Raw genomic sequence first — 19,856 nt, 5'->3', positions numbered from 1 at the left:
GAGGCTGTAGTGCGTGATTACATAGCCATACACCAGGGAAATGTAAAAGTTGGACATTGCCTATGTGGGTACAGGAATATATAAATTGTTAAGTGGCTGCAAAGTACTATTAACTAAAGGACAAGCCAGCTAGTCTGTGATTCTGTGTCTCCCATCTTTCATCCAACACCACACTCTCCTCTCTCCTTCTCTGTATGTCTCACCCAACTCTTCCTGTCTCCTCGCTCTGTCTCTCTTCCACCGACTCTGTTTCTCACCCTATCAAACCAGTTCCCCTGAGCAGTTCCTCTAGCTGGGGTAGCACCTTGTGGCTGCTACAGAGCTGAGGGGCTAAGGTGAGACTGGTCGAGAAGCCAAGCAGAGGAGACGGGACTGAACAACCTTGAGAGGGCCACTGTTTGTGATATATTAAATAAAGCACCAGAATAACTCAGCAGATGTGGAGCAGGAAGCAGATGTGAAGATGAAGTGATTAAAATCCACAGTCTGTCTGAAAACATACCTGCCACCTCATAGATCATTATAGCTGTAGCTTTAACACTGATTTAAGATGCTGATTTGACTCACACAGGGAGGTTAATGCACGTTGCAAGGCTGCTTAAAAGCACATAACGAGTTACCCCCTTTTATTAGCCACATGCTTTAGCATTACATGGTAAGTTCTGCAGGCTATTATTGGTACTGAAATACTCCTCACCTGCTAATTCCCCCGTGGTGTGCAATATCCATGGCATGCAATGAGAGCGAACACGGGGGTCCATTTTCAACTCTTCCCTCGAGGACACCTCTGAAGTTAGCAACCTGACGAAAGCAGCAAAAGCTTTAGTGAGACCCACTCCTCAGCCAGCACCTGCTCTCCAAACCCTAGCCCTCATTTTTTTTTCCAGGAACAGGGTAATCTGGTCCGAATATGACTTCTTGTCCTGGTGAAGCACGAAGCAGAGAAAAAAAATCTCAACAGAGCTTTGTTCAGTGATACTGTACCATGCCACCAAGAATCAGCTTTCGAATATTTTCAATCTGAGCTGCAGCAGTGGTAGCAAATAAAGCAGAGGCAAACTCACAGTGCTGTCGCTCTCTCTCTCTCTCTCTCCTTCCTTCCTTCTCTCTCTCTCTCTCTCTCTCTCTCTCTCTCTCTCCCCCCCCCCCCCTCACACACACATTCCACGTGAGAATTACAGACCACAGTCAGACCAAAGGGGTCTGAGTTAGGAGTAGAGGTGGGATTTGAGTAAATAATTATCAGTGAGCCAGTCAGTTTATCATTCCCAAGCCTGCCTGAGGTTGTAAATTACTGGTGCTTTGGTAAATACTGTTCTCTCCATCCAGTCTCAATCTGTTCCACAGTCTGCCTATCAGTGCAATCTGCTCATTCCTGTGCATCATTAAAAGGGCAATGGAGCTGTGCATTTGTTTCTGTTGATTCACTGATTATATCAGATCCCAGTTTCCTATCATGTCCTCACTATTCTCCCCAATGCTCCACCAGCTCATTAAACATTTTGCAATGCAATAATTCACACAGCAAAAAAGTCACTGACTGGATGGTTTTATTGTTGCCTCTTGAGTTATTTTGGACAGTGTGAGGAGGTTGGATTATAATCTCCAACTACTCTACAGATATCTCCCAGAAAATGATTAATGACACTGAATCCTACTTTAATGTCCGGTGGGATTACATTTCCAGTGGGTATTGCTAGACCTCCCACCCTGTATAACAAAGGCAGATTTTAGTATAGCCCACCTTGAAGAAGATACTCTGTGAATTGTGAAGTTGATGAGAATCCATATCATTTATTGTCTCCAGCATTTCCCACTATCCGTTCCTTTACATGCCTTTGATTTGCTATGACTAGGATAGAGCTCTGTGGACCATGTCTCACTTTCATCATGGATGAAGCTTTTAATATTTTGACCATAGGGCTATAAAGTCAAGCTCTGTGCAAATGCTCTTCTACCACACAGATCTCAGACAGCAGTCGGGTGGAGAATAGTCTAACCTAGGCACTGAGGCCAGCTGTGCTGCCCCAACTGCTCGTGTGACTCAGCTCAGCTAACTCAGCACTGAGGGCCCCAAAGAACCACATGACTAAGAATAAATCTCTGCTGACCAACTGCAACCTGGATGTGGAATCCCTTCTGAACAATTTATGATTCATGGATATTACTGAATTGGAAATAATTCAGAAAACATGTAGCTCCAGTGGTTGATGTTTGGGTTGGGTTGCTCTCCGATCTTGGCAACTTACTTGCAAACATTCTGTCACCATGCAAAACATCAAAAGTGCACTGATGATGTCTCTTCACATGGTGATGAAACGGTTGCAAGTAAATTGCTAACATCAGAGAACAACTCAGCCCAACCATATCATTGAGTTTTGTTGTGAATGTTGATCTCAAACAGAGAGTCATTTCGCCCTAGCTACCTACTTCCAAGATCACACGAATAAAAGAATGGGATTATCTCTCATGATCACTAATCAGTCACTGGCTAGAAAGCATGTGAAGTCAGGATGACAGCAGTGAACTCCAATCTCCACCCGACTCCCTTCCCACAGCAACACACACACACACACACACACACACACACACACACACACAATCTGTCAGCCATGAAGAATTACTAATCGACTGAGGAACTTGGCAGAGGTGGTCAGTGCTTGGAGAACATCAGAGCTTGATGTAATATTGCTTTCTGCTTTGGGATTGCACAAATCCTCATTCCAAGATGCCGAGTTTATGGATGCCTTTTGTCTCCCACAAAACACCAGAAATATTGACGAAGTAAATCTCACTGCCTGTGTGAGGATATTTCTCCTGAATTCTTTTCTAAAACAATCCAGTGGTGATTGATATTCAGTTGGAAATCACATTTGCCTAAGCCATAGGATGACTGAAGAGGGAGATAGCAATGTTGCTGTGGTCCATTAGATGTTACGTGGTTGAGTTTTATAGTTTCTAATGCATTTCAGACTAACATGTTAAATAGAATAGCCATGGAGATATGAGTTTACACAGATGTGTTGATATCCATATCTGTATACACACACACACACACACACACACACACACACACACACACACACTCTCTCTCTCTCTCTCTCAGAAAGAAAGAAACAAGTACACCCACAAAGATCCAGCTACATTTCACTCACAGTCATGCACATACAGGCAGAAATACGTCCATAGATTACAGAGCTGCAGTCCTGCCTTTCTAGGTTAAACACAATTCTTTATTCTTGTAGGTGTATGTTATTCTATCTACATTAAATAATTCCTTTGTGATTTCTTGAAAGCACCAATTGCTCTCTATTTCCTCAGTTGTTTTAACCATGTTCACTGCTTTATTATGAACACTTCAATAAAACTTAACCAACATTTTCCTTTTACAAAAGCATCTCTGAACCTGCTCATGATTTATTGGTGTTATAAATTAGGCTATCGTATTGATTCCACCTCACACCATTCACTTTTGACTTTGCTTCTGCTAATTATTTGTCTCTTCCTCTTCTGAGGAAAATGGTTTTCATGGAGCTAGGATTGTACACAACCATTCCTTCCTCTTCTGTTGTATAACACCAGTAAGTGAAAATTGCCCATCTTCTCAGCCACAGTGTACGTCACAGCCAAGCTCACAGCAAGTCCGAAGTCTCTGATAGAAATAAGAAGCAGGAAATCTCACCCCTATTAGATTTACTGTAAACTTCACCCACTCAGACTTCCTATCCCTTTGCACTCCTGAGGTTGAATTTTTCTCTTCCATGAGATCAGGCAGTTCATCGCCAAATAAGCTCAGAGTTCATTCTGCTGGGCTCACTCCACACTATCTTACATGTTTAATCACTCAAGCACTGGGGAACGTGGAAGTGGGATATGGATTTGGGAAGTCTAATCCAAGAACTTGAGTCAGAAAAAGGAGGCTCTGCAATATAATGTTAAAGTGATACTCCACCCTCCAATATTGACATAAAAGCTAACACTGAACTAAGAAGTGGAGTAGGGCTTCTCTCTCAAGTATGTAGTCAGTCTTCTTCAGTTAGCCAACATTATTGTAAGGCAATTAACTGATCAAACAGTTCTCATTTCTGCTCATAGGATTTTACTGTGTTCTTATTGGCTGTTTCATTTGCTCTTTATTTAAAGCAGGACATGATACCAAATATAGTTTGAGTTATTTGCCAAAAAAGGGCTGCAAGATTGTATGAAGAAAAAACATTTCTTTAAGAAAATAAGTTCTAACAGGCATTTAGAGTAATTGTACTGCTTTCTGCCAGTTGATCTGCAGTGGAATTGCTAATGAATTGCATAGACAGATTTATAATAACAGACTTTAACAGTGTTCAATTAATAATTCAGCCAGAAGTGTCACCATTAGTAATACCAAGGAACCCACAAATCATAAATTGCATTCAGAGTGTGGGTTCTTTAAATTATTAAAGGCTGTCATTAATTTAATTCTATGGACAATCCATGACTTAGTCAGTGTTACATTTACCTCTGAATCTGAAATTGTGTGCTGAGGCCGTACACTGGTGGCTTGGGCACAGAATAAGGGTTGACAGCCTGGCACTGAACAAGTGCTAAACATGTTGGATGAGCTGATTAAAGCGAGCTTTCACATGCTTACGGAATCTACCATTCCATAAATTGCTTCAAGGTGTGTCGACGCAATATTGTCCCAGACTTTCACAGTAATGTCGAGTTTACCTGGGATATGCTCAGAACTCAGATGAATACAAATTTAAATATATTTTATTTGAGCTATTAAGTGAAATTGTTTCTGTATGTGTAGTGTACTTTGCCCTCATTTCTCCATCCATTATGTACACAGAACCTAACAATTTTATATCAAGGTTTGGAGCCACACTTCTTAAGACTGTGATGTTCTTTTAGCTGGAGACAAACACAACTCATTACATAGCAGTATGTTTGACAAGTTCATGCTGTGTGACAACTGATCTAACGAACTGCAGGTACATTCCCGCTCATCTATGCGATAATTTGTTTTCCTCAAAGCTGTAGTTAGCTGATGTAATGGAGTTTTAATTAGAGAGTTCATGGAAGAAAGGAGAAGTTGTCCTTAGTCGTTGTCAAGTCTCTATGACCTTCATCTTTTCCAAAACACTACTGTCTCTTTGCTAACTTGCTCCAACATGCTCACTGATAGACACAACTCTATTCCTAAATGCTTACGTTTCATGTTTCTCCTCCCTTGATCAATTTCTCCTCAAGTAACTATAGATTTCAGTGGTCTTTATATTCCTCCATCTTTCACCAGTTCCCAGTTTCTTCTGAAGGTTATAGCTGCCACAGCCCTCTGTTCAAGAATTCTATCCCGAAAGTCCCTGCCTCCTCACTTTTTCCCACCTTCTTCATAATCCTCGACTGTCCTAACAATCCTAAAGACATCTTTAGTTTGTTTATTCTGGTCCATCAGAGGCACTGTGTAAATGCACAAAGATGATAAAAGATCTTTAGCGAGTTTTGCAAGATCACAGTGATGATCCATCTTTCCACACTAGCTTGAGACAATGTGAAGCAGATATCATGAACTAATCCACCGTGTCTTACAGAGCTCCTCTTTCACAGTGTGATGGGGGGGGGGAGTGTCCTCTTCACCAGTGCATGGAACCACGTAGCAGGGGTATGTGCTGGTTCTGAGCAGCAGGTTTACAGGACAAGTTGAACCTCTATCCTTTATCCTGATCCAGCTCAGATAGGTCCTGTGGGAAGTGAAAAGGAATCAAAACTCCAAGAGCAATAGAATCACAAATGTTTGCTGATAGTTACAGTTGAAGTCAGAAGTTTACATACACTTTAGCCAAATAGATTTAAACTCAGTTTTTCACAATTCCTGACATTTAATCCTAGAAAACATTCCCTGTCTTAGGTCAGTTAGGATCTAGTTGGGGGCTTGCTGTTCTGGTTAACAATGGATGGTGCAATCCTGGTCATATTACGATCGAGGAACATGTTTGTAGACCGGATATTGAACTTTTTGCTGTTGGACTCCGGCCATATTCCACTGAGATACAACACTGGCCATCACGGGAGGTTGTTCCTGCCTGTGGCCATCGAACTTTGCAGCTCCTCCCGTGGAGGGTCAGACACCCTGAGCCAATAGGCTGGTCCTAGACTTATTTCCGTCTGGCATAGTTTGCATATTGTTGTTTGATTGTTTGTGGTTTTGTATTGCTATATTTATGCACTATTCTTGGTTGGTGCAGCTGTAATGAAACCCAATTTCCCTCGGGATCATTAAAGTATATCTACCTTATCTATCTATGTAGTGAGATTAAGATAACATTCAAGTAAATGTGGTCAATGTAATGGACATTTCCAACAAGAAAGAATTTAGTCATCTACCCATGATATTCCGTGCCATGAACAGCATTGATTCCCCCACCTTTAGGTTGGCCAGGAGCGGTCACGAGTGACCAGAAATTTGACTGTACAGGCAGACGAATTCTATAGCTCAAAAGCTTAGAAACCTGGAATAGCTAATTTTTTCCTGACCAGCAACACCACCTGCATTTGTCTCTCTAAGCTACTCAATATCTTCTTTAAAAATACATTTCTATTCCTTTGCTGTCACCGCATTAACTCTGCTCAACAGTCTGCAGACATCAACTGACAGCACTTTAAAGAGACCGGAGCAGATGAAAGAAATAGCTAACCAAGGTAATTAGGAATGGGCATTAAATGCTGGTTTTGCCATTGATGCCCACATCCCTTTAATTAAGTGAGGTGCTCTCTGTAAATTTAAAGCAGACCCTCTTCAGTGTATACAATAAGTATTTCTGAATATTCAATCTACTAACGTGCCAAGACTGTTTTTTCAATTTGCGTGATACAAACAATAAATTCACTTTTATCAGGAATGTCTTCTAATATGAAAATAAATTGGCTTGATGATAAATAATTTTCTGTGTCACTCATGTGTAATCACCCATCTATCCTGATAGGGATCCCTTGATAGTTACAACACAGGTATCTTATAATTAATATTGTCCATTTTACCTAAACTCCTGCTTGTGAGCCTAACTTTAGATACAACACTGAGTCATGTCCTCGGCAAAAATTCTCTGATGACTCAGCAATATTTGAGTGTATAAAGGGAGGACAGGAGGATGAATGCAGGCCCTGGTGGAGGACTTTGTCAAATGGTGCAAGCTGAATCATCCACAGCTCAACATCAGTAAAACAAAGGAGATGGTGATGGACTTTAGGAAGACTAAGTCTACATTGTTTCCTGTTACTACTGAGGACCTACAAGTACCTGAGCGTGCACCTGGATGACAGACTTCAGTGGAGCACTAACACAGAGGCTATGTACAAGAAGGGCCAGAGTCACCTCTACTTCCTAAGGAGACTGAGGTCCTTCAGAGTATGCAGGCCTCTCCTTCACATGTTCCACCAGTCTGTTGTCGACTCTTCTATGCGGTGGTGAGCTGGGGCAATGCCATCAACACGGCTGATGCCAACAGGCTCAATAAACTGATTAAAACAGCTGGCTCTGTTATAGGAGTCAAATTGGACACACTGTAGGCTCTGGTAAAACAAAGGTCCCTACAGAAAATCCTGGCAATTCTGGACAATGTTTCTCACACTCTGCATATCACCTTTGCTGAATAGAAGAGCACTTTCTGTAATAGACTAAGACAACAGCGCTTCTCCCAAGTGCACTATCGGAGATCATTCTCACACTTGGCCATTAGGCTCCATCATGAGACAACCTATAGCCAGGGAAGTGATGACCCCCTCCTGTTAGACTGTTTGTGGTAACTTATTTTTCATTCTTTCTACTTCTCTTCAAATAATTATATCTGTGCACTTGTTATGCTGCTATGACACTGCAATTTCCCTTGGGATTAATCTTTCTATCCATTACCTATTGAAGCAACAGGTTGTGGTGAATGGAATGGGAAAACAAAAATACTTATATTGAATGCAAACAACAGGAATTCTGCAGATGCTGGAAATTCAAGCAACACACATAAAAGTTGCTGGTGAACACAGCAAGCCAGGCAGCATCTCTAGGAAGAGGTGCAGTCGACGTTTCAGGCCGAGACCAGTCCTGACGAAGGGTCTCAGCCTGAAACGTTGACTGCACCTCTTCCTAGAGATGCTGCCCGGCCTGCTGTGTTCACCAGCAACTTTGATGTGTGTTACTTATATTGAAGCTGAGCCAGTCGAGCTGTGTGGTGGCAACACTAACTGCTGTGCTACTCTGCTACACACTGAGGCAGGATGGTCCCATGGATCCATTAGCCCCCAGAAGCTGAGGATGAAAGGTATGAATGAAGGATGGCCCTAAGCAGGGCAAAAGGAGTTCGATGGAAACAAAGCCTCTTTAACCACAATGTCTTGATTTGCCTTGGGCTTGTCTTAGTGTGCAGGTAACTTAGAGTCTAAGTTAGACCCCTGTTGATTGTACCCTAAACTGTTTATCAATAAACTAGGTTCAGTATTGCCCAGTTTCTTTGAAAATGGATGCGAAACATTTTAAAAGATCAAGACTTAATGTGATAACTTATTCTGTTGAACATTATAGACAGCACAAGAATATTGGAAATAGTCCATAAGACCCAAGAGCAGAATGAAGCTGCTCGGCCTCTAGAGTCTGCTCTGCCATTCAATCATGGCTGATTTATTATCTCTCTCAACCCCATGCTCCTGCCTTCTCCCTGTAACTATTGGCACCCTGACTAATCAAAAAACTATCAACATCTTCTTTAAATACAAATGTATATCTAATGATTTGGCCTCCACAGCAGTGTGTGGCAATGAATTCCACAGATTCCCCACACTCTGGCTCAAGAAATACCTCCTCATCTCTGTTAAAATGGGATATTCTTCTATACTGAGGCTGTGCTCTCTGGTCCTAGAGTCCTCCACTATAGGAACCATCCACTCCATCTAGATCTTTCAATATTTTACAGGTTTCAATGAGAACACCCTTCATTCTTCTAAACTTCAATGAGTACAGGCCCAGAGTCATCAAATGCCTCTCACACATTAACCCTTTCATTCAAAGGATCATTCTCATTCTCATAAACCTCGTCTGGACCCTTTCCAATGCTAGCATTTCCTTTCTTAGATAGGGGGCTCAAAATTTGCTCACAATACTCCAAATGTAGCCTGACCAGTTCTTTATAAAGCACTGAACCTCCCAAGACCCTTTGCATCTCAGATTTCTGAATTTCCTCCCTGTTTATAAATTAGTCTACAATTTATACCTTCTACGCAAGCACATAACCATACGCTCCCCTATACTATATTCCATTTGCTATTTCTTTGCCCATTTTCTGTCTGTTTGTCTTTTTGCAGACTCCTTTCTTCCTTAATGCTACGTGACCCTCCACCTATCTTCACATCCTCCGCAGAAACCTCAGAATTAAATTTCACAGCTAGATTAATTCATCCATCCACTAGGAATAAGAAACAGAAGCATGATACACTGGCCTATGTTTTCTCTTAGTCAGCTTTTTTTGGTACGTGCTAACTTTGGTTCAAATTAAGTGAGTCTTCCTTTGACAAGCCAAACTCTCCATATAGATTTATATAGACAACAGATTGCCCCATGATTTCCACCTTTTCTTTCTCCTCACATGCACATGAAATTAGTTCCCGGTTAGCTGAATGGAAGGTTTGCTTATTCAAGTATACTTTTGCAACAGATGCAGCTTGAACATCTGATCTGAGATAACATGTGTTGCATGGAGGGGCGATGTGTGGTTTAAACTTGAGTTGCAAGGGGGTGGGAACCAGAGTGCCAGAACCAGTAGTGGAGAGGTTGAGGAGACAGAAGTTATTAAGACTGCAGACAAAGTCAGGAATCAAAGGTTGAGCATGGTGCGATGAATGTTCTGAGCTGTGTATATTTCAATACAAGAAGTATTGTAGAAAAAGCAAGTGAGCTCAGGGCGTGGATCTACATATGGAATTATGATATCGTAGCCATTAGTGAGACTTGGTTGAAGAAGGGGCAGGACTAGCAGCTCAGTATTCTAGGGTTCCATTGTTTTAGATGCGACAGAGTGGGAGGGATGGTGTTACTAGTCAGGGAAAATGTCACAGCAGTTCTCAGACAGGACAAACTGGAGAATTCATCTAATGAGGCTTTATGAGTCAAAATGAGGAATAAGAAAGATAGGACAACGTTAATGGGCCTATATTATAGTTGGTGATTTTAACTTTCCACATATTGACTGGAACTCCCATACTGTAAAATTATTAGATGGGATAGAGTTTGTCAAATGTGTTCAGGAAAGATCCTTTAATCAGTACTTAGAAGTCCCAACAAGAGCATTGTGATGCTTGATCTGCACTTAGGGAATGAGACAGGACAGATGACAGAAGTTTTTCTAGGGGAACAGTTAATATCTAGTGATCATAATGCCATTAGTTTCAAAGTGAACATGCAAAAAGATAGGTCCAGTCCACAGGTTGAGATTCTAAATTGGAGAATGGCCAGTTTTGATAGTATCAGAAAGGATGTGGCAAGTGTGTTTCAAACAGGCTGTTTTCTGCCAAAGGAATACTTGGTAAGTGGGAGGCCTTCCAAAGTAAAACTTGGAAGTCCAAATCTTGTATGTGCCTGTCAGAATAAAAGGTAAAGATAACAGGTTTAAGAACCTTGGTTATCAGGAGATATTGAAGCCACGGTTAAGGAAAAAAAAGAGGTGCATAGCAGGTGTGGGCAGGTAGGAACAAATGAGGTATTTATGGAGTATAAGAAATGTAAGAAAGAAATCAAAAGGGCTAAAATAAGGCATGAAGTTGCTCTAGCAAACTAGGTGAAGGAGAATCCTAAGGGATTCTACAGATATGTTAAGAGCAAAATGATTACATAGGACAAATCTGATCCTCTAGAAGATCAGAATGATAATCTATGCATGGAGGCAAAAGAGATGGGGAGATCTTAAATTGATTTTTTTTTGCATTTGTGTTTACTCAGGAGATGGACACAGAGTTTATACTAGTGAGGCAAAGCAGCAACGTGGTCATGGACCAAATACAGATTACAGAGGAGGAGGTGTTTGCTGTCTTGAGGGTGGATAAATCTCCAGGGCCTGATGAAGTGCTCTCTCAGACCCTGTGGAAGGTAAAGGCAGAAACTGTAGGGGCTTTAGCTGAGATACAATATTTAAATCATCCTTAGTGACAGGTGAGGTACAAGAGAATTGGAAGATACCTTCTGCTGTTCAAGAGAGGCTCTAAAAAAAAACCTGGAAATTTTAGGCTAATGAGCCTGACATCAGTAGTGGGAAAGTTATTGGAATGTATTCTAAGGGCCTGGATATATGAGTATTTGGATAGGCATGGACTGATTAAGGATAGTCAGCATGGCTTTATGCGTGGTAGGTCATGTTAACCAATCTTAGGGTTTTTTTGAGGAAGCTACAAGGAATGCTGATGAAGACAAGGCAGCGGATGTGTCTACATGGACTTTAGCAAGGCACTTGACAAAGTATCACTTGGGAAGTTGGTCAAGAAGGTTCAGTAACTTGGCATTCAAGGGAGATAGTAAATTGGATTAGATACAGGCTTTAAGGGAGAAGCTGGACTGTGGTAGTAGATGCTTGTCTCTCTGACTGGAGGCCTGTGACTAGTGGAGTGCCGCAGAGATCGGTGCTGCATCTATTGTTGTTTGTCATCTATATCAATGATCTAGGCGACAATGTGGCTAACTATATCAGCAAATTTGTGGATGACACCAGGATTTGGGGTGTAATGGACAATGAGGAATTCTATCAGAGATTGCAACAGGTTTTGGACCAGCAATGGCAAATGGAATTTAATGCACAGCACTGTGAGGTGTTGCACTTTGGTAGGACCATCCAGAGTAGGTCTTACACAGTCGATGGTAGGACACTGAGGAGCATAGTAGAACAAAAGGCTTGAAAATACAGGTTTACAATTCATTGAAAGTGGTGTCACAAGCTGATAGGTTCGTAAAGAAAACTTTTGGCATATTAGCCTTCATAAATCAAAGTATTGAGTACAGGATATAGGATGTTATATTGAAGTTGTATAAGAAGCTGGTGAGGCCTTACATGTGCAGTTTTGGTCACCTACCTGCAGGAAAGATATAAATAAGTTTGAAACAGTACAGAAAAAAGGAAGGATGTTGAGGAACTGAATTAAAAGGAAATATTGAACAGGTTAGGACTTTATTCCCTGGAATGTAGAAGACTGAGTGGAGGCTTGAAAGAAATATACTGAATTATGAGGGGAATAAATAGGATAAATGCAAGCAGGCTTTTTCCATTGGGGTTATGGGTTAAGGGTGAAAAGTGAGAATTTTAAGGGGAATATGAGAGGGAACTTCTTCACTCAGAGGGTTGTGAGAGTGTGGACTGAGCTGCCAGTGCAAGTGGTGCATGGAAGCTCGATTTCAATGTTTACGAGAAGTTTGGATAGGCACCTAAATGGTAAGGATATGGAGAGCTCTGGTCTGGGTTCAGGTCAATGGGAGTATGCAGTTTAAATGGTTCAGCATGGACTAGATGCATTAAAGGGCCTGTTTCTGTGCTGTACTTTTCTATAACTCAATGACTCTAAGACATTTTCATCAATGTCCCTGTCTTTATGTAGACTTTTTTTGATACCTATCTGTCTAATTACATCCCACCCATACTCTGGTCACATTGACTGCAGCCTGGAGATTATTAATAGAATTCACATAATTTTTTTTAGCAAATCGGACTTTTTCACTTATCCTATGTAACAGCTTCCCTTTAATCTCCAGTTTGACAGATGTGACAAGGTGATAGGGGCACCTTTCAAGGGGAGTGAAACCCCCACATAAATAAACTCTAGGCTTTGGTGTTTGGTGAGCACTTTCCGTGAACACATTTGTGAGATGAATCAGTAGTCTTCTGGTCTCAAAATTCAGTAATGCTAGACTTCTGTGCAAAAAGCAGCATGGGGCATAAACGATTGCAATAAATAAATAAACTTTTGTAAGATTTACTGCAATTACAAACTTGTTGGTTTGAACATTTATCAGATACACAAGGTTACTCATATTGGCACCTTGTTAGAATTGTAGTGACATATATATACTCACCTGAATGTTATGTCAGATTTGCTTTTTAGCTTGCTGCACAACATGATTCTGTATGTGCAGAAACCAGTACAATAATCAGCAGACAGATGTCTGCCAAATAGAAATGCTTTGCATCGGCCAGAACACAACCGTCAACACATCGACTGACAAACACTTTTAAGAGAAAGAGAAAATTGGGCCAATTTGCTCTTGTCTAAATTATTTTAAAAATGACAAAAATGACTGAGTGGGAGCCATGGATGACGGAAAGCAAGGAGCTTCATTCAATATATCTTGACGACAATGTAAGTGCTAAGAGAGGTTTTAGTTAAAGAAGCCTGGTTCTAGCTTTCTCTATTATTTGTCTGTGTTGCTTTCCTTTAGGTGAAATAAACATTGGAGATCTGTAACATTAATTTAAATCAATAGAGATGGTTTATTCTGAAAAGATATATTCTCCAAAGCCTGTGGACCTTTAAAAATCTTAGAAAGCCAGCACAATATCTCTAATATGTTTGATGAATCCACTTCTTTCATTTGGTCTGTTTCTGATATTCACTAACGCTTCTTTCTTCCTAAACAATGGATAGGGCAGATTCAACAACAAAACAGACCATCTGATGGGAAAACTTAGTTGTCCCATCAGTAACTTAGTGATAAAATAGCGCTCGCCTTCAAAATCACCATCTCCTTGAATCTATGAATCTGACAAATGATGTCTATGTTAATCCCAATTTAAGGCCTATTCACTGTAGGCCCAGTTTGCTTGCTCACTTTTCTCCTTCGTTAACCTTTATAAACACACAAGGTGATCTTAGAGAGATTGCTGTTTGTGGAACATTGCTGTGTGTGTTTTAATTTGTTTCTGCATTACAACAGTAATCACCCCCAAACATATTTTTATGGGCCATGATATGTATGAGGAAGTACTAAGTTAGTAGAAGATGTCTTGTTAGTAAGCAAATCTTAATTTACTACACTATTGGAACTGTCCGCCTCAATAGAACTGTCCCATTGCCTGCTGAACCAATAGGGGAAACTTCTGCCTCCAGCCTGATAGTATGAACATTGATTTCTGGTAATTGCAACCCCCACCCTGGTCCTTCACCATTCCCATTTCCCGCTCTCACTTTATCTCCTTACCTGCCCATCACCTCCCTCTCATGCTCCTCCCCTTTCCCTTTCTTCCATGGCCTCCTGTCCTCTCCTATCAGATTCCTCCTTCTCCAGCTTTTTATCTCTTTCACCAATCGACTTCCCAGCTCTTTACTTCACACTCCTTCTCTTGTGGTTTCATCTACCAACTAATACCTTGTATTTCCCCCCCCCCACCTTCTTACTCTGATTTCACATCTTTTTTTCTCCAGTCGGTGGCGGGTCTCGGCCCCAACTGTTTGCTCTTTTCCATAGATGCTACCTGGCCTACTGAGTTCTTCCAGCATCTTCTGTTTGTGGCAGGAAACATAAAGCTTGTTCAATATCTCTTTTCACAAATGATCAATGTGAATGCAAACTCTGTTATTTCCATTCTGAGAAGAAACCCATTGTGGAGCATTTCATCAACATTCTGTCATCAGAACATGAAGACACACTCTTCTATTAGCAAGCTGAGTTGGCATCTTGCCAGAAGTTCGCATTCTTTTATGTAAGTTAGAAAATTAATTCCAGTATTCCTGCTGGTGAATAAACAAAGAGTGGTTGATTTGTTAATCACTTTTTATAGTGTTATTCTATTTTCTCTAGCTTGTAGTTTCTGATCTGCAATTTTAGTGGAATGTTACCATTCTGTGGAGTGATATTCACAGTAGACACTGCTTGGTGAATTTCACAAAATGTGTTAGCTGGAAAGCTTGTCAGAAGCAAAAGTCCAAAAGTCTTCAGGCCAGTAAGGGGAGTAAGGGAGGAGGAAGGAAGCGATGTAAAAAAAGGTGGGGTTGACAGATTGATATGTGCTGAGAAGGTTAAAAGCTAAAGATGTTGTGAAAAAGGGACAAAATTACAACAAAAATAAGGGAGTCTGTAAACAATGTGACTCTCTTAACATGGGTCAGTAATTGATATGCATGTTAAATGATTATGGGCGCAATAGATTTTTTTTTGACTAACATGATCTGAACTGGAGCCTTAGATTTTCCCCATTCAGTTGAAGAAATGATTTCCAGACTGCATTGCTTTAGGAAGCATTGCCTGTTATGGGAGTTGGATGAGATGCTCTGAATGTGCAAACTATAGCAGCTGGAGTTTCTTGTGCAGAACTGTGGGATTGTTTGCTTTGTGTTTGGAAATATTTCAATGAAATGTTTTATTATTGCTGATGTTATGGAAAAAATTCTGATGTACATGCACACATCTCCTTAAAGGCTACTACACTAAGTCCTAAAAATCCACAAGAAATGGAAATGGGAATACAAACTTCCACAAATATTAAGTGTGTACACCATTGAAGCCCTCTTCCTTCTAGTGCATCATCCCAAATACACACAATGTGCCTTGTTATGTTCTAAATGCATTAGTAAGCACATTGAAACATGTAATTTTCCAAAACAAAATGATGTAAATGACTTCCATTGAAATTTACAAGCAGTGGTAAGTTTAAAATCACAAGTTGCAGTTGTATAACTATTTATTCTATTCTATTCAGATAGTGTAGAGCAAGGAGCCAATAGTCAGTGGCTTGGAAATTGATCACTGTCTTTTGATAGACTGTGATCGGCCCCTCAACAAATACATATGCATATGGGTATATTTACACAAAGGGAGATGATGAAATCTGGTGTAGGAAAGAACTCATAAAGCTGGAAAGAGTGCAGCAGAAATTCATAAGGGTGTTGACTTGGACTTGTGGAACTGAGTTATGGAAAAGGCTTGAGCAGGTTGGGACTATTTATATTGGAGTGCAGGAGAATGAGGGCAATCATATAGTGCTGTATAAAATCATGAGGGGCACAGGTAGGGTCAACATGTACAATCTTTTAGCTAGCATTGAGAATCAAGAACAAGTAGACATTGGTTTGAACTGAGAGGGGAGAGATTTAATAGGAATCTGACAGGCAACTTTGTCACACAGAAAGTAGTCAGTATGTGGAATGTGCTGCCAGAGGAAGTGGTTGAGACAAGTACATTAACAATATTTGATAAATACTTGGGAAGCTACATAGATAGGAAAGGTTTTATGCATTGGACCATAGGAAAGGGTCTATGAACCCCAGGGTGGGAACCCCTGGTTTAAAGCGATTTGTGCCAAACACGTACCAATGGTACAGGGAAAGGATGGTAGGGTACAGGAACCATGGTGTACAAAGGCTGCTGAAAATCTAGTCAAGAATAAAAGAAAAGCTTACGAAAGCATCATAAAACTAGGTAATGATAGAAACCTAGAAGATTAAAAGGGTAATAGGAAGGAGCTTAAGAATGAAATTAGGAGAGCCAGAAGGGGCCATGAGAAGACTTTGGTGAGCAGGATTAAAGAAAACCCCAAGGCATTCTACAAGTATGTGAAGAGCAAGAGGATAAGACGTGAAAGAATAGGACCAATCAAGAGTGACAGTGGAAAAGTGTGTATAGAATCAGAGGCAATAGCTGAGGTACTTAATGAATACCTTGGTTCAGTATTTACTAAGGAAAAGGATCTTGCTGATTATAAGGATGACCTACAGTGGACTGAAAAGCTTGAGCATATAGACATTAAGAAAGAGGATGTGCTGGAGCTTTTGGAAAGCATTAAGTTGGATAAGTCTCCGGGATCGGACGAGATGTACCCCAGGTTGCTGTGGGAGGCAAGGGAGGAGATTGCTGAGCCTCTGGTAATGATCTTTGCATCTTCAATGGAAATGGGTGATGTTCCGGAGGATTAAAGGGTTGCAGATGTTATTCTTTTATTCAAGAAAAGGAGTAGAGATAATCTGGGAAATTATAGACCAGTGAGTCTTACTTCAGTCGTTGGTAAGCTGATGGAAAAGATCCTGAGAGGCAGGATCTATGAACATTTGGAGAGGCATAATATGATTAGGAATGGTTAGCATGGCTTTGTCAAAGCCAGGTTGTGCCTTATGAGCCTGATTGAATTTTTTGAGGATGTGACTAAACACATTGATGAAGGTAGAGCATTAGCTGTGGTGTATATGGATTTCAGCAAGGCATTTGATAAGGTACCCCATACAAGGCGTTTTGAGAAAGTAAGGACACATGGGATCCAAGGGGACCTTGCTTTGTGGATCCAGAATTGGCTTGCTTATAGAAGGCAAAGAGTGGTTATAGACGGGTCATATACTGCATGAATGTCGGTGACCAGTGGTGTGCCTCAGGGATCTGTTCTGGGATGGCTTCTCTTTGTGATTTTTATAAATGACCTGGATGAGTAAGTGGAGGGATAAGTTAGTAAATTTGCTGATGATACAAAGGTTGGGGGTGTTGTGGATAGTGTGGAGAGCTGTCAGAGGTTACAACGGGAAATTGATAGGATGCAAAACTGGGCTGAGAAGCGGCAGATGGAGTTCGACCCAGATAAGTGTGAGGTCGTTCATTTTAGTAGGTCAAATATGATGTCGGAATATAGTATTAATAGTAAGACTCTTGGCAGTATGGAGGATGAGAGAGATCCTGGGGTCCAAGTCCATAGGACACTCAAAGCTGCTGTGCAGGTTGACTCTGTGGTTAAGAAGGCATACGAGATGCATTGGCCTTCATCAACCATGGGACTGCATTTATGAGCCGAGAGGTAATGTTGCAGCTATACAGGATCATGGTCAGACCCCACTTGGAGTACTGTGCTCAATTCTGGCCGCCTCACTACGGGAAGGATGTAGAAACTATAGAAAGGGTGCAGAGGAGATTTAAAAGGATGTTGCCTGGGTTGGGGAGCATGCTTTACGAGAATATTTTGAGTGAACTTGGCCTTTTCTCCTTTGAGTCACGGAGGATGAGGGGTAACCTGATAGAGGTGTATAAGATGATGAGGGGCATTGATCATGTGGATAGTCAGAAGCTTTTTCCCAGAGCTGAAATGGTTATCACAAGAGGACGTAGTTTTAAGGTGCTTTGAAGTAGGTACCGAGGAGATGTCAGGGCTAAGTATTTTATGCTAGGGTGATGAGTGTGTGGAATGGGCTGCCGGTGATGGTGGTGGAGGCAAATACGATGGGTTCTTTTAAGAGACTCCTGGATAGGTACATGGAGCTTAGAAAAGTAGAGGGCTATGGGTAACCCTAGGTGATTTCTAAAGTAAGTACATGTTTGGCACAGCATTCTGGGCCAAAGGGCCTGTATTGTGCTGTAGTTTTTCTATGTTCTATGTTTCTATGTACAAAAGGGGTTAACTTAGATGAGATCTTGATTGTCATGGATGAGTTGGGCTGAAAGGGTGGCATAGTAGTGTAGCAGTTAGCATAACACAAATAAGGTACCAGTGATTAGTGATCAGGTTTCAAATACCCCCCATCGTTTGTATGGGACTTGTAGGTTCTTCTCATGACTGTGTGGATTTCCTCCAGATGCACCAGTTTCCTCCCACATTCCACGTAAATTCTGGCAACACACACACGCTTTCCCAAGTGCATATTCAGTCCATGTTGGTACTTGAGGCAAATGATGCATTTCAAAGGTTCCAAGATTCATTTGTTATCAAAGTATGTATGCAGTATACAACTCTGACATTCTTCTTCTCCAGATAGCCACAAAACAAAGAAAACCGTGAAAGTCAGTTCAGACAGAAAGAGCAAATCCACCCCCTCCCACACAAAAAAAAGAATGGCAACACTATCATCAACACCCAAACCCCACTCCCTTGCACAAAAAAAAACTGGCAAAAATGCAACAAGAACATTGACCCTCAGAACCCCATCTCCTCATACAAAAATACAATGAGAAAGAATGCACAAAAACACAGAATATGAAAATCATAAGACTAAAAATAGTCCATATTCCAAATCCATAAATGCAGAAAAATCAGTAAAATCCTCCAACATCATCAAAAAAAGAGAGACACAAAGGCCTACCCTCCAGGCACAGTGACAGGCCACAAAGGCTTTCTCTTCGGGAGCAGAGCAATCCCACCAGCAATCAGCAGGCAGGTAGTCACGACTTGCCCTCTGCATTCACTTCAATCTTTCAATCTTCCCCATGGCTTTAATCGGTGAAATGGAGTCAATCATCGGTTTGCACCCTGGTTCATAGTTCCTTCGCTGGGTCATTCAGTCGATCTCCAAACTGTAAATCACAGGCTCTAGCAGTTCCAGAAACACATTCAAGATGAAACTCAGATGTAAAAGAAGAGAAATAAATAGTTTCATGGTCTATCCAGAAGATGTCAAGCAAGGGAGCATTGTACTCAGGCACCATCTTGGGGTCACTCTATGCTTAACTGTTTCGATATACATGTGACAAATAAAGCCAATCTGGTAATCTTTCATCTTTACCATGCCAAATAACCCAATGACTCAATGACTGAGTTCAGGAAGTATTCAGATGGATTGATGGAATGTTGGCTATTATCTCCAACAAGTCAGGACTCTTCATAAGATAAGTGATATACCATAGGCTAGTGTGGTAGTCTAGAGGTAACAAAGTGGATAACATAACGATATTACAACAGCAGTGACCTGGGTTCAAATCTGCCACTATTCTTCCCATAACTGCGTGGGTTTCCTCTAGGTGTTCCAGTTTCCTCCCACATTTCAAAGACTAAGGGTTAAAAGGTTAATTGGTCACATAGTGTAATTAGGCAGTGTGAGTTCAGTGAGATGGAAAGGATTATTACCATACTGCATCTCTAAGAAAATATTTGTACAAAGCATTGCCAGGATCT

General features: G+C 41.0%; 2 protein-coding genes across 7 annotated transcripts in view; one reads left to right on the top strand and one right to left on the bottom strand.

The window, feature by feature from the left end:
• Window positions 1–973, bottom strand: part of LOC134349414 (protein INSYN2B-like) — an 85,655-nt gene extending 84,682 nt beyond the window's left edge. For all 6 annotated transcript variants that reach the window (XR_010018664.1, XM_063053685.1, XM_063053682.1 and 3 more), the window contains exon 1: window positions 698–973. The gene's annotated coding sequence lies outside the window, so the exon portion shown is untranslated. The remainder of the gene's footprint in view (window positions 1–697) is intronic.
• LOC134349413 (dedicator of cytokinesis protein 2-like) overlaps window positions 1–19,856 on the top strand; it is a 732,270-nt gene that overhangs the window by 462,793 nt on the left and 249,621 nt on the right. The window lies entirely within an intron of this gene.

Source organism: Mobula hypostoma, chromosome 7 (genome assembly GCF_963921235.1).
Source record: "Mobula hypostoma chromosome 7, sMobHyp1.1, whole genome shotgun sequence".
Lineage (NCBI taxonomy): Eukaryota > Metazoa > Chordata > Chondrichthyes > Myliobatiformes > Myliobatidae > Mobula > Mobula hypostoma.
Note: the sequence above shows the minus strand (reverse complement) of the source record. Positions and strands in the feature narration are given on the sequence as shown.